Source organism: Hyla sarda, chromosome 6 (assembly GCF_029499605.1).
Source record: "Hyla sarda isolate aHylSar1 chromosome 6, aHylSar1.hap1, whole genome shotgun sequence".
Taxonomy (NCBI): domain Eukaryota; kingdom Metazoa; phylum Chordata; class Amphibia; order Anura; family Hylidae; genus Hyla; species Hyla sarda.
The window spans coordinates 248,742,078-248,754,897 of record NC_079194.1 but is presented as its reverse complement, the minus strand read 5'-3'; the positions used below and the strand labels follow the sequence as shown (position 1 = coordinate 248,754,897).

At 47.0% G+C, this 12,820-nt stretch overlaps 1 protein-coding gene across 6 annotated transcripts in view; it reads right to left on the bottom strand.

Annotated features, from left to right (window-relative positions):
* The window catches only part of LOC130276901 (mucin-5AC-like), a 442,145-nt gene that overhangs the window by 82,091 nt on the left and 347,234 nt on the right, over nt 1-12,820 (bottom strand). The window lies entirely within an intron of this gene.

Here is a 12,820-nt window from a genome sequence, read left to right as displayed (position 1 = left end):
TATCGTATTAGAAAGGATTCTTTTCTATTCTATCATTTAAGCCTAAGGCAGACGTGGCATTCAGTCTGGATATCCATCTTGATTCCTTAAGTAATAGTCTCTGATGTCTATCCTCCCTTGTACCGGATATTCCTATCCTTTCTAAAGCTGCGAACCGGAGACACTTAATGGATCCACTGTGATATGTATTAATGTGTGCGATCAGTTTTGTGGCTCCTATGCCAGTCCTCAGCGATCTAAAATGTTCCCTTATGCGATGAAAAAGTGGCCTAATTGTTTTTCCAACATAAAAATGACCACAATTTCAGAAGATTGAATAGACCACAAAATCTGATCTGCATATAATGAACTGTTTTACCTTCACTAAGTATCCGCCTAGCTTGATTTCTTTGAGTCCCGGGTTGTGGCTACAGAAAGAGCATGTACCGCAGGCGAAGTTACCAATAAGTTTGTGTTCAGACAACCAATGCGTTTTAGATGCGCTTTTTCTCTCATAATTTTTCTTCTGTTTTTTAATATACTCGCCTATAGTTGTGCTTCTTCTGTATGTCCCAATGGGCATTTCTGCTGTATAATCCTGCAAGTCCTCATCCTGCTGTAACATGTACCAATTATTATGAACTGTTCTTGTTATTGCTTCATTCATGGGTGTATTAGCAAAAGCAAAGGTGAACCTGTCGCTATTCTTTTTTTGACGTGGCTTGAGTAAAGACTGTCTGTCAATTTTATGTGCCCTAATGCGTGCATCTACCAGGACTTTATTGGGGTACCCTCGGGCCCGAAGTCTCTCCTCTAATTCAGTTACTTGCGTTTTATACACTTCTTCATTGTTGTTGATTCTTTTTAGTCGTAGCATTTGACTAAATGGGATGCTGTTCTTGGTGTTAACCGTGTGGGAAGAGGCATAATGCAGTATGGAGTTCCTCGATGTAGGTTTTGGAAAACCGGAGGTGATAATACCACCATCCTTGATGCTCGCCAATACATCTAGGAACTCCAGACTGGTGTCCCCAAAATGGGAAGTAAATAGCATATTCATTGTGTAAATTTCATTGAGGTAAGTAACAAAATTATCAAACTCTTGCTTTGATCCCGTCCACACGATAAATATGTCATCGACATACCGCCAGATTGTCCTAATGTATTTTACAAAAGGGCTTGTGATAGAAAAAACACAATTACGCTCAAAAATAGCAAGGAAAATGTTTGCGAATGTTTGCGTCCCAGGGGATGCGGGTATATAAGTGTTACGCCGAGCGCTCCGGGTCCCCGCTCCTCCCCGGAGCGCTCGCTACACTCTCTCCGCTGCAGCGCTCCGGTCAGATCCACTGACCCGGGGCGCTGCGATTCTGCTGCCAGCCGGGATGCGATTCACGATGCGGGTAGCGCCCGCTCGCGATGCGCACCCCGGCTCCCGTACCTGACTCGCTCTCCCTCGGTCCTGTCCCGGCGCGCGCGGCCCCGCTCCCTAGGGCGCGCGCGCGCCGGGTCTTTGCGATTTAAAGGGCCACTGCGCCGCTGATTGGCGCAGTGATTCCAATTAGTGTCTTCACCTGTGCACTTCCCTATATCACCTCACTTCCCCTGCACTTCCCTGCCGGATCTTGTTGCCATTGTGCCAGTGAAAGCGTTCCTTGTATGTTCCTAGCCTGTGTTCCAGACCTCCTGCCGTTGCCCCTGACTACGATCCTTGCTGCCTGCCCCGACCTTCTGCTACGTCCGACCTTGCTTCTGTCTACTCCCTTGTACCGCGCCTATCTTCAGCAGCCAGAGAGGTTGAGCCGTTGCTAGTGGATACGACCTGGTCACTACCGCCGCAGCAAGACCATCCCGCTTTGCGGCGGGCTCTGGTGAAAACCAGTAGTGACTTAGAACCGATCCACTAGCACGGTCCACGCCAATCCCTCTCTGGCACAGAGGATCCACTACCTGCCAGCCGGCATCGTGACAGTAGATCCGGCCATGGATCCCGCTGAAGTTCCTCTGCCAGTTGTCGCTGACCTCACCACGGTGGTCGCCCAGCAGTCACAACAGATAGCGCAACAAGGCCAACAGCTGTCTCAACTGACCGTTATGCTACAACAGTTACTACCACAGCTTCAGCAGTCATCTCCTCCGCCAGCTCCTGCACCTCCTCCGCAGCGAGTGGCCGCTCCTGGGCTACGCCTATCCTTGCCGGATAAATTTGATGGGGACTCTAAGTTTTGCCGTGGCTTTCTTTCCCAATGTTCCCTGCATCTGGAGATGATGTCGGACCTGTTTCCCACTGAAAGGTCTAAGGTGGCTTTCGTAGTCAGCCTTCTGTCCGGAAAAGCCCTGTCATGGGCCACACCGCTCTGGGACCGCAATGATCCTGTCACTGCCTCTGTACACTCCTTCTTCTCGGAAGTCCGAAGTGTCTTTGAGGAACCTGCCCGAGCCTCTTCTGCTGAGACTGCCCTGTTGAACCTGGTCCAGGGTAATTCTTCCGTTGGCGAGTATGCCGTACAATTCCGTACTCTTGCTTCAGAATTGTCCTGGAATAATGAGGCCCTCTGCGCGACCTTTAAAAAAGGCCTATCCAGCAACATTAAAGATGTTCTGGCCGCACGAGAAATTCCTGCTAATCTACATGAACTTATTCACCTAGCCACTCGCATTGACATGCGTTTTTCCGAAAGGCGTCAGGAGCTCCGCCAAGATATGGACTCTGTTCGCACGAGGCGTTTCTTCTCCTCGGCTCCTCTCTCCTCTGGTCCCCTGCAATCTGTTCCTGTGCCTCCCGCCGTGGAGGCTATGCAGGTCGACCGGTCTCGCCTGACACCTCAAGAGAGGACACGACGCCGCATGGAGAACCTCTGCCTGTACTGTGCTAGTACCGAACACTTCCTGAGGGATTGTCCTATCCGTCCTCCCCGCCTGGAAAGACGTCCGCTGACTCCGCACAAAGGAGAGACAGTCCTTGATGTCTACTCTGCTTCTCCACGTCTTACTGTGCCTGTGCGGATGTCTGCCTCTGCCTTCTCCTTCTCTACCGTGGCCTTCTTGGACTCTGGATCTGCGGGAAATTTTATTTTGGCCTCTCTCGTCAACAGGTTCAACATCCCAGTGACCAGTCTCGCCAGACCCCTTTACATCAATTGTGTAAACAATGAAAGATTGGACTGTACCATACGCTTCCGCACGGAGCCCCTTCTAATGAGCATCGGATCTCATCACGAGAGGATTGAACTTTTGGTCCTCCCCAATTGCACCTCGGAAATTCTCCTTGGACTTCCCTGGCTTCAACTTCATTCCCCAACCCTGGATTGGTCCACTGGGGAGATCAAGAGTTGGGGGCCCTCTTGTTCCAAGGACTGTCTAAGACCGGTTCCCAGTAACCCTTGCCGTGACTCTGTGGTTCCCTCAGTAACCGGTCTCCCTAAGGCCTATATGGACTTCGCGGATGTTTTCTGCAAAAAACAAGCTGAGACTCTACCTCCTCACAGGCCTTATGATTGCCCTATCGACCTCCTCCCGGGTACTACTCCACCCCGGGGCAGAATTTATCCTCTCTCTGCCCCAGAGACTCTTGCCATGTCTGAGTATGTCCAGGAAAATTTAAAAAAGGGCTTTATCCGTAAATCCTCCTCTCCTGCTGGAGCTGGATTTTTCTTTGTGTCCAAAAAAGATGGCTCCCTACGTCCTTGCATTGACTACCGCGGTCTTAATAAAATCACGGTTAAGAACCGCTACCCCCTACCCCTCATCTCTGAACTCTTTGATCGCCTCCAAGGTGCCCACATCTTTACTAAATTGGACTTAAGAGGCGCCTATAACCTCATCCGCATCAGAGAGGGGGATGAGTGGAAAACGGCGTTTAACACCAGAGATGGACACTTTGAGTATCTGGTCATGCCCTTTGGCCTGTGCAACGCCCCTGCTGTCTTCCAAGACTTTGTCAATGAAATTTTTCGTGATCTGTTATACTCCTGTGTTGTTGTATATCTGGACGATATCCTAATTTTTTCTGCCAATCTAGAAGAACACCGCCAGCATGTCCGTATGGTTCTTCAGAGACTTCGTGACAATCAACTCTATGCCAAAATTGAGAAATGTCTGTTTGAATGCCAATCTCTTCCTTTTCTAGGATATTTGGTCTCTGGCCAGGGACTACAAATGGATCCAGACAAACTCTCTGCCGTCTTAGATTGGCCACGCCCCTCCGGACTCCGTGCTATCCAACGCTTTTTGGGGTTCGCCAATTATTACAGGCAATTTATTCCACATTTTTCTACCGTTGTGGCTCCTATCGTGGCTTTAACCAAAAAAAATGCCGATCCCAAGTCGTGGCCTCCTCAAGCGGAAGACGCCTTTAAACGACTCAAGTCTGCCTTTTCTTCGGCTCCCGTGCTCTCCAGACCTGACCCTTCCAAACCCTTCCTATTGGAGGTTGATGCCTCCTCAGTGGGAGCTGGAGCTGTTCTTTTACAAAAAAATTCTTCCGGGCATGCTGTCACTTGTGGTTTTTTTTCTAGGACCTTCTCTCCGGCGGAGAGGAACTACTCCATCGGGGATCGAGAGCTTCTAGCCATTAAATTTGCACTTGAGGAATGGAGGCATCTGCTGGAGGGATCAAGATTTCCAGTTATTATTTACACCGACCACAAGAACCTCTCCTACCTCCAGTCTGCCCAACGGCTGAATCCTCGCCAGGCCCGGTGGTCTCTGTTCTTTGCCCGATTTAATTTTGAGATTCACTTTCGTCCTGCCGATAAGAACATTAGGGCCGATGCTCTCTCTCGTTCCTCGGATGCCTCAGAAGTTGAACTCTCTCCGCAACACATCATTCCACCTGACTGCCTGATCTCCACTTCTCCAGCCTCCATCAGGCAAACTCCTCCAGGAAAGACCTTTGTTTCTCCACGCCAACGCCTCGGAATCCTCAAATGGGGTCACTCCTCCCATCTCGCTGGTCATGGGGGCATCAAGAAATCTGTGCAACTCATCTCCCGCTTCTATTGGTGGCCGACTCTGGAGACGGATGTTGTGGACTTTGTGCGAGCCTGCACTATCTGTGCCCGGGATAAGACTCCTCGCCAGAAGCCCGCTGGTTTTCTTCATCCCCTGCCTGTCCCCGAACAGCCTTGGTCTCTGATTGGTATGGATTTTATTACTGATTTACCCCCTTCCCGTGGCAACACTGTTATTTGGGTGGTCGTTGATCGATTCTCCAAAATGGCACATTTCATCCCTCTTCCTGGTCTTCCTTCAGCGCCTCAGTTGGCTAAACAATTTTTTGTACACATTTTTCGTCTTCACGGGTTGCCTACGCAGATCGTCTCGGATAGAGGCGTCCAATTTGTGTCTAAATTCTGGAGGGCTCTCTGTAAACAACTCAAGATTAAATTAAATTTTTCTTCTGCATATCATCCCCAGTCCAATGGACAAGTAGAAAGAATTAACCAAGTCTTGGGTGATTATTTGCGACATTTTGTTTCCTCCCGCCAGGATGACTGGGCAGATCTCCTTCCATGGGCCGAATTCTCGTATAACTTCAGAGTCTCTGAATCTTCCTCCAAATCCCCATTTTTCGTGGTGTACGGCCGTCACCCTCTTCCCCCCCTCCCTACCCCCTTGCCCTCTGGTCTGCCCGCTGTGGATGAAATTTCTCGTGACCTTTCCATTATATGGAGAGAGACCCAAAATTCTCTCTTACAGGCTTCTTCACGCATGAAGAGGTTCGCGGATAAGAAAAGAAGAGCTCCTCCCGTTTTTTCCCCTGGAGACAAGGTATGGCTCTCCGCTAAATATGTCCGCTTCCGTGTCCCTAGCTACAAGTTGGGACCACGCTATCTTGGTCCTTTCAAAATTTTGTGTCAAATTAATCCTGTCTCTTACAAACTTCTTCTTCCTCCTTCTCTTCGTATCCCTAATGCCTTTCACGTCTCTCTTCTTAAACCACTCATCCTCAACCGTTTTTCTCCCAAATCTGTTCCTCCCACTCCTGTTTCCGGCTCCTCGGACATCTTCTCTGTCAAAGAGATCTTAGCCTCTAAAAAGGTCAGAGGGAAAACTTTTTTTTTAGTGGACTGGGAGGGTTGTGGTCCTGAAGAGAGATCCTGGGAACCTGAGGACAACATCCTAGATAAAAGTCTGCTCCTCAGGTTCTCAGGCCCTAAAAAGAGGGGGAGACCCAAGGGGGGGGGTACTGTTACGCCGAGCGCTCCGGGTCCCCGCTCCTCCCCGGAGCGCTCGCTACACTCTCTCCGCTGCAGCGCTCCGGTCAGATCCACTGACCCGGGGCGCTGCGATTCTGCTGCCAGCCGGGATGCGATTCACGATGCGGGTAGCGCCCGCTCGCGATGCGCACCCCGGCTCCCGTACCTGACTCGCTCTCCCTCGGTCCTGTCCCGGCGCGCGCGGCCCCGCTCCCTAGGGCGCGCGCGCGCCGGGTCTTTGCGATTTAAAGGGCCACTGCGCCGCTGATTGGCGCAGTGATTCCAATTAGTGTCTTCACCTGTGCACTTCCCTATATCACCTCACTTCCCCTGCACTTCCCTGCCGGATCTTGTTGCCATTGTGCCAGTGAAAGCGTTCCTTGTATGTTCCTAGCCTGTGTTCCAGACCTCCTGCCGTTGCCCCTGACTACGATCCTTGCTGCCTGCCCCGACCTTCTGCTACGTCCGACCTTGCTTCTGTCTACTCCCTTGTACCGCGCCTATCTTCAGCAGCCAGAGAGGTTGAGCCGTTGCTAGTGGATACGACCTGGTCACTACCGCCGCAGCAAGACCATCCCGCTTTGCGGCGGGCTCTGGTGAAAACCAGTAGTGACTTAGAACCGATCCACTAGCACGGTCCACGCCAATCCCTCTCTGGCACAGAGGATCCACTACCTGCCAGCCGGCATCGTGACAATAAGCTTTCCTCGTCTATGGAGGCTAGGTGGTATTCAGACTGCCATTCTATTTCATTTAACGCTACAATCAGTTCCCCTGTATCTTTAAAAAAAAAGTTGGTATCTGTTTTAATAACGGGGAAATCAGCCAATCCACATAGCTAGACAGGAATTCGGTAGGACTACCGATTCCTGCTACAATGGGGCGTCCGGGGGGGGGGGGGGGGCTGCGATCTTTATGCGTTTTCGGCAATATATACCAATTCGCATGGTTGGGACTCAGAGGGAGTAATTTTTCCGCCGTCTTAGTGCCAATAATGCCCTTCTGTGTGTAAGTTCTTAGCAAGGACTGAAGTTTTCTCATTATTTTCGGAGTTGGATCTGTGGTTAATTTTTCATACACTGATGTGTCGTTCAGTGTTGAATATATGCCTCAGCCAGATAGTCTTTAGTGTACCAAACTACCACCGCTCCCCCTTTGTCCGCTTTTGAGATAGTTAACTATTGATTCCCTGTAAGCCAGTCAAGGGCTTTTTTCTCCCTTTTTGTGATGTTAAATTTGGGCTGCGGGTAAATAAGGGCTTTTACTTCCCTACATACAGCATGATGGAACAAATCTATAGCTCCCCCCAGAATCGTGGGGGGGTTGAATTTGGAGGGGTTACCTCCTAAAAACTTTTTCTGTTCCATCATCGCTGCAGTAGTAAGGGGGGCATCTGCGGCAAGTTCCACTAAATCAAGTAGACAAGCAGCGTCAGTATCGTCTGCATCTTTAAAGGGCATAAAACCGAGGGGACAAATAGCACACTGCTGTTCGCCCTCTCGGACAAAATCGGTATGAGAAGAAACCTTAGTAGAAATTTTTTTTTTTATATAAAATTTTCTTATGCTCTTAAGTAAGTCCACAAGCAGCGTCAGTATCGTCTGCATCTTTAAAGGGCATAAAACCGAGGGGACCAATAGCACACTGCTGATCGCCCTCTCGGACAAAATCGGTATGAGAAGAAACCTTAGTAGAAAATATTTTTTTTATATTCAATTTTCTTATGCTCTTAAGTAAGTCCACAAGCAGCGTCAGTATCGTCTTCATCTTTAAAGGGCATAAAACCGAGGGGACCAATAGCACACTGCTGATCGCCCTCTCGGACAAAATCGGTATGAGAAGAAACCTTAGTAGAAAATATTTTTTTTTATATTCAATTTTCTTATGCTCTTAAGTAAGTCCTCCTCGAACAGATGATATCTGAACGATTCGGTCAGTCCAAAATTGAGACCTTTTCCGAGTACAGATATACAGTCTGAACTTAGGTCAAGCTCTGTGAGGTTGACATCTAATGTCTCTGTATTCACTGGTGCCAGGTGACAGTTTTCTTCAGAGTCCTCCTGCTGTGCTTCGTCTGATGGGCTCGACTCTGTCTCCGTAGTCAGATAATTGGTCATCCTCTTATTTTTCTTTGCTGTATTTTTTTGTCTCGTACTGCGGTTATTACGTTTATTCTGGGTAGTTTTTTTTTTACCCCAGTTAAAGACCTCATCATGATCAAAGTCCCATTTGTCCCGAAGGAATTTATCTCTTTTGGTATTTTTAATGACTTGTTGTAGTGCAGATAATTTTTTCTCCAGGTTAGATATAAATGACCTATATTGTTGGTCAGTAATCCTGGTGCGCAGTTCACACTTTGCTTTACACAATTCTGTGGTGATGTGCTCGTATTCAGCCTCATTCTGTTCTATCACCAGGGCTTGCAGGTTCAAGGAGTGTTGCAGGTGGCTTATATCCCATTTTTTAACAAATTCCGGGTTATGTGTGAATTGAGATGGAGTCTTATATGGTCTTAAGCCTCTCGGCGTGCGTTTATTCTCAGCATAGGCCTTCAATGAATTAATGGTCCAAAAGGTGCGTGTCTCACGTTCAGCTAGAGAACTACTTTTAAACTCCAATGATTTAGTACTTAATATATGGAGTGGGTCCTGCGTCTCGCAAGAACTAAAAAACTCCCCCGCGTCTGCTCTCCCCTCGTGTACAGCTAAGGACAGAGCTCCTGAAGTGCCCTCGGTATCCATACTGGCAGAGTCTGGATCCATGTGGAGGAATATCAGAGGACTCTGGTCCAGCTGCCTCAAAGTCTCAATCCAGTCACCCTTTAGGGGCAAGACCCGGAGGGGCGGGAGGAGGGGAAGGAAACGCACCCTCAAGAAAGAAAATGAAGAAAACTGTCACCTGGCACCAGTGAATACAGAGACATTAGTTGTCAACCTCACGGACCTTGACCTAAGTTCAGACTGTATATCTGTACTCGGAAAAGGTCTCAATTTTGGACTGACCGAATCGTTCAGATATCATCTGTTCGAGGAGGACTTACTTAAAGGGGTATTCCGGGCCAAAACTTTTTTTTATATATCAACTGGCTCCGGAAAGTTAAACAGATTTGTAAATGAATTCTATTAAAAAATCTTAATCCTTCCAATAGTTATTAGCTTCTGAAGTTGAGTTGTTGTTTTCTGTCTAAGGCTAGGTTCAAACTACGGAATTTCCGACGGAATTTTTGCTTTGAAATTTCCGGCAGAAATTCTGTTTACTATATTGCTCTTTCTTCAGGCGGAAATCCGAGCGGAACACATAGCAGTCTATAGGAGACTGCAGTGTCCGCGCGGTCCTAGTGCCGACTAATTCAGTCGGCGCAGGCGGAACTCGGAATCTCCGGGCGGAAATTTTCTGCCCGGAGATTCCGTAGTCTGAACCTAGCCTAACTGCTCTCTGATGACTGACATCCCGGGAGCTGTGCAGTTCCTATGGGGATATTCTCCCATCATGCACAGCTCCCGGGATGTGACATCATCATTGAGCAGTTAGACAGAAAACCTCAGAAGCTAATAACTATTGGAAGTATTAAGATTTTTTAATAGAAGTAATTTACAAATCTGTTTAACTTTTAACTTTTAAAAAAGGTTTTGCCTGAAAAAAAACCTTTAAGAGCATAAGAAAATTGAATATAAAAAAATTATTTTCTACTAAGGTTTCTTCTCATACCGATTTTGTCTGAGAGGGCGAACAGCAGTGTGCTATTGGTCCCCTCGGCTTTATGCCCTTTAAAGATGCAAACGATACTGACGCTGCTTGTCTACTTGATTTAGTGGAACTTGTCGCAGATGCCCTCCTCACTACTGCAGCGATGATGGAACAGAAAAAGTTTTTAGGAGGTAACCCCTCCAAATTCAACCCCCCCACGATTCCGGGGGGAGCAATAGATTTGTTCCATCATGCTGTATGTAGGGAAGTAAAAGCCCTTATTTACCTGCAGCCCAAATTTAACATCACACAAAGGGAGAAAAAAGCCCTTGACTGGCTTACAGGGAATCAAGAGTTAACTATCTCAAAAGCGGACAAAGGGGGAGCGGTGGTAGTTTGGTACACTAAAGACTATCTGGCTGAGGCTTATAGTCAACACTGAGCATCAGTGTATGAAAAATTAACCACAGATCCAAATCCTAAAATAATGAGAAAACTTCAGTCCTTGCTAAGAACTTACACACAGAAGGACATTATTGGCACTAAGACGGCGAAAAAATTACTCCCTCTGAGGCCCAACCATGCGAATTGGTATATATTGCCGAAAACGCATAAAGATCGAAGACCCCCCCCACTGGACGCCCCATTGTAGCAGGAATCGGTAGTCCTACCGAATTCCTGTCTAGCTATGTGGATTGGCTGATTTCCCCGTTATTAAAACAGATACCAACTTTTTTTAAAGATACAGGGGAACTGATTGTAGCGTTAAATGAAATAGAATGGCAGTCTGAATACCACCTAGCCTCCATAGACGTGGAAAGCCTATATACCAGCATCCCCTGGGACGCGGGTATACAGGCACTTAGGGAGTTCCTCACCTGTTCCAATAAATCTTCTGACTTTGTGGACTTTGTGGTTAGTGCCATGGAGTTCATACTGTCCAATAATGTCTTCAAGTTTGAAGGGAAGTGGTTTAGACAAATTAATGGAACAGCGATGGGGACTCCCATTTCGTGTGCTTTCGCAAACATTTGTTTTTTCTGTCACAAACCCTTTTGTAAAATACATTAGGACAATCTGGCGGTATGTCAATGACATATTTATCGTGTGGACAGGATCAAAGCAAGAGTTTGATAATTTTGTTACTTACCTCAATGAAATCAACACGATGAATATGCTATTTACTTCCCATTTTGGGGACACCAGTCTGGAGTTCCTAGATGTATTGGCGAGCATCAAGGATGGTGGTATTATCACCTCCGGTTTTCGAAAACCTACATCGAGGAACTCCATACTGCATTATGCCTCTTCCCACACGGTTAACACCAAGAACAGCATCCCATTTAGTCAAATGCTATGACTAAAAAGAATCAACAACAATGAAGAAGGGCATAAAACGCAAGTAACTGAATTAGAGGAGAGACTTCGGGCCCGAGGGTACCCCAATAAAGTCCTGGTAGATGCACGCATTAGGGCACATAAAATTGACAGACAGTCTTTACTCAAGCCACGTCAAAAAAAGAATAGCGACAGGTTCACCTTTGCTTTTGCTAATACACCCATGAATGAAGCAATAAGAAGAACAGTTCATAATAATTGGTACATCTTACAGCAGGATGAGGACTTGCAGGATTATACAGCAGAAATGCCTATTGTGACATACAGAAGAAGCACAACTATAGGCGAGTATATTAAAAAACAAAAGAAAAATAATGAGAGAAAAAACGCATCCAAAACGCATTGGTTGTCTGAACACAAACTTATTGGCAACTTCGCCTGCGGTACATGCTCTTTCTGTAGCCACAACCCGGGACTCAAAGAAATCAAGCTAGGCGGATACTTAGTGAAGGTAAAACAGTTCATTACATGCAGATCAGATTTTGTGGCCTATTCAATCTTCTGCAATTGTGGTCATTTTTTATGTTGGAAAAACACTTAGGCCACTTTTTCGTCGCATAAGGGAACATTTTAGATCGCTGAAGACCTGGCATAGGAGCCACAAAACTGATCGCACACATTAATAAATATCACAGTGGATCCATTAAGTGTCTCCGGTTCGCAGCTTTAGAAAGGATAGGAATATCCGGTACAAGGGAGGATAGACATCAGAAACTATAACTTAAGGAATCAAGATGGATATCCAGACTGAATGCCACGTCTGGTTTAGGCTTAAATGATAGAATAGAAAAGAATCCTTTCTGATACGATACTAATTCTCCCCGCGTCTGGCAGTTGCAGGTGGTTTGTTGTTTTTATAAGGTTTTGTTGTTACACTATTGGTGACGTCATTTTTGTTGTTGTTATGTTTCCATGGTAATAGTTTCCTCTGCTACCTTTATAACACACCTGTGATAGGAATTAATTAGGGGCCTGACGAAGTGCTGTAAGTGCGAATTTGGACCGTCGCCCAATCTCTTTCTCCCCCGCATGCCTACCTGCTCTCCCCAATGTGTACCTATGTTGCCAAGCCTATTCGCATGACTAAAGAAGCTTGAATTATTCTACAAGACCTGGTGAGTGCTCCATCTGTTTCTTCTTTTGTATGGACTTGTGATCGACTTACTATATGTGAGCACCAGGAGGGTCTGGACAGCATTTAAACCTGTGTGCCGTGGACGGCTGAACTTCAGTTTCTTTCTCTATTAGGATTGTTTAAATAAGATTTGTAATAATATGTAAAAAAAATATATATATTTTTATGTCCCTCTCATGGCCACTAGGGGGCCTCCCTTCTGGTCCAGACTGCATTCCGTCTGCTCAAAAGCACAAACTTTGGTCTCCTGGCTGGAGGCTAAACTCAGGTAGTGCTGTCTGGCCATAGGCAGTGAATAGCACTTGCTCTCCCTGTTTCATACACATGCAGAAAGCAAGTGCTATTCACTGCCTATGGCCAGACCGCACTTCCAGAGTTTGGTCTCCTGCCAGTCCAACAGGAGACCAAAGTCTGTGCTTTC